This window comes from Pongo abelii, chromosome 9 (assembly GCF_028885655.2).
Source record: "Pongo abelii isolate AG06213 chromosome 9, NHGRI_mPonAbe1-v2.0_pri, whole genome shotgun sequence".
In the NCBI taxonomy this organism is placed as follows: Eukaryota; Metazoa; Chordata; class Mammalia; order Primates; family Hominidae; genus Pongo; species Pongo abelii.
The window spans coordinates 73,328,630-73,331,227 of NC_071994.2; the positions used below are offsets into that span (position 1 = coordinate 73,328,630).

Consider the following 2,598-nt stretch of genomic DNA (forward strand, 5'->3'; position numbering starts at 1 on the left):
TCTTACAGAAAGCTGCACTGCACAGTTGTCGGGCCTTTTTAAAGTCAACAGTTGACTCAGAAATAAAATATACTTTAAAATCTTATTATTTCTTATATTTTAAGTTCAGTTTTTAAAACTTTCTAAAAAATGTTACCAGTCATTTTTAAGTAGCCATTACAATCTAGTTAATAAATTTTCATAAACAATTTAAACGATGTTTATAAATAATTACACAGTTTTGATTTCCTTAAATATATAGATTGATTTTCATTTTAAAAATGTTTTAATAAGTTTCTAACTAGTTCTTATAATCTAATAAAATAAATTTAGAATTATAGTGGATGTGAGGTTCTCATACATGTTGTTAACATAACTTGCTGAAATATTATTATACATTTCAATTTAAAATTACTTCTTGGTAATTATTTATATGCACATTTAAAAGTTGACGTCAGGCATGGTGGCTTACTCCTATAATCCTAGCACTTTGGAAGGCCGAGGCAAGAAGATCACTTGAGCCCAGGAGTTCTTGACTAGGCTGGGCAACAGTGAGACCCCCAACTCTATTTTTAAAAATAAATACATAAAAGTTGAAATCTGTTAAGCACTATATCTGGTAGGTACTATAATATGCCAAATTATCTAAATATTGCAAGATCATAAAGTAACAAATATATGATTATTCTTATACATAATTCAAAAATATAAATACAATGGCTTTGATCTACTTAACCATCTCTCCACTAAGCTTTAAGTCTTACTAGGGATTTTTTTTGGAAGGGAGAGAAAAACACCCACTACAGAAACAGTTTTATTATTCCAGCAAGCTGGGGTTTCTGTGGTGATACACAGAGAATCCTCATCTACCAGAGCGAGCCCTGACTGGGATGCAGGACTGGTTACAACGTCAAGATCCTTCTCTGTGACCAACTTGATGTCTTATTTGTAAAATTCTTCCGAGGAGGAAACCCTAAATTTTTTTTTAAAACTTTTCTCACTAAAAACCTTATGTCCATTGCGGAGCTGTCTGCGGTGGCGGCGGCGCCTCTCGTCTCCCGCGGCCCAGAGCCGGCACCACCGCCTCTCCCTCCCTGCCGCAGCCGCGCAGCGGAGCAGCGCCCCAGACACACGCCGGCGGGCAGGAGCCGCTCGCTCTCCGGAAAGTGATAACAGAATTCATCGAAGTGAAGAATTTTTTAAGAAGATAACAAAAAGAGAAAGAAAATGCCGAAACCAATCAACGTAACAGTAACTACAATGGATGCTGAGCTGGAATTTGCCATTCAGCCCAATACAACTGGCAAACAACTTTTTGACTAGGTGGTGAAAATAGTTGGTTTGCGTGAGGTCTGGTTTTTTCAGCTGCAGTATGTAGACAGCAAAGGTTATTCTACATGGCTTCAACTAAATAAAAAGGTGACACAGCAAGATGTTAAAAAAGAGAAGGATCCTTTACAGTTCAAGTTTAGAGCTAAATTCTTTCCTGAAGATGTTTCTGAGGAATTAATTCAAGAAATAACCCAGAGACTCTTCTTCTTGCAAGTTAAAGAAGCCATCTTAAAGGATGAGATATATTGTCCGACAGAAACTGCAGTTCTTCTGGCTTCCTATGCTGTTCAAGCCAAGTATGGAGATTATAACAAAGAAATTCATAACCCAGGCTACCTGACTAATGATAGACTCCTACCCCAACGTATTTGAACAACACAAACTAACAAGAACAGTGGGAAGAAAGAATACAGAACTGGCATGAAGAACATAGAGGAATACAAAGGGAGGGTTCTATGATGGACTACCTGAAGATTGCACAAGATCTAGAAATGTATGGAGTCAACTATTTTGAAATAAAAAGGAAACTGAATTGTGCCTAAGTGTTGATGCTTTGGGTCTGAATATTTATGAGCATGATGACAAGTTAACACCTAAAACTGGTTTTCCGTGGAGTGAAATCAGAAATGTTTCATTTAATGACAAAAAATTTGTTATAAACCCAATCAACAAAAAGGCACCTGACTTTGGTTTTTATGCCCCTCACCTGAGAGTCAATAAGCAGATTTTGGCCTTATGTATGGGAAACCATGAACTATACATGCGAAGAAGGAAGCCTAATACTATTGAAGTATGACAGATGAGGGCTCAGGCTAGGGAGGAGAAATATCAGAAGCAGTTGGAGAGGGCACAATTAGAGAATAAAAAGAAGAAAAGAGAAATAGCAGAAAAGAAAGAATAGAATGTGAAAAGGAAGAGCTAATGGAGTGTCTAAAACAAATAGAAGAACAGACGATTAAAGCCCAAAAATAACTAGAAGAACAGATGCAAAAAGCTCTAGAACTGGATCAAGAATGAAAATGAGCAAAAGAAGAAGCAGAGTGGCTTGAAAAGGAGCATCGAGCTACTGAAGAGGCGAAGTCTGCCATAGCAAAACAAGCTGCCGACCAGAAGAAGAATCAGGAGCAGCTAGCAGCAAAACTTGCTCAATTCACTGCCAAGATTGCACTTCTAGAAGAAGCCAAGAAGAAAAAGGAAGAGGAAGCTACTGAGTGGCAACACAAAGCTTTTGCAGCCCAGGAAGACTTGGAAAAGACCACAGAAGAGTTAAAAACTGTGATGTCTACC

General features: G+C 37.7%; 1 pseudogene; it reads left to right on the forward strand.

The window, feature by feature from the left end:
• The first annotated feature begins 1,191 nt into the window (after positions 1 to 1,191).
• LOC100436163 (radixin-like) lies at positions 1,192 to 2,235 on the forward strand (annotated as a pseudogene).
• The last annotated feature ends 363 nt before the right edge of the window (positions 2,236 to 2,598 follow it).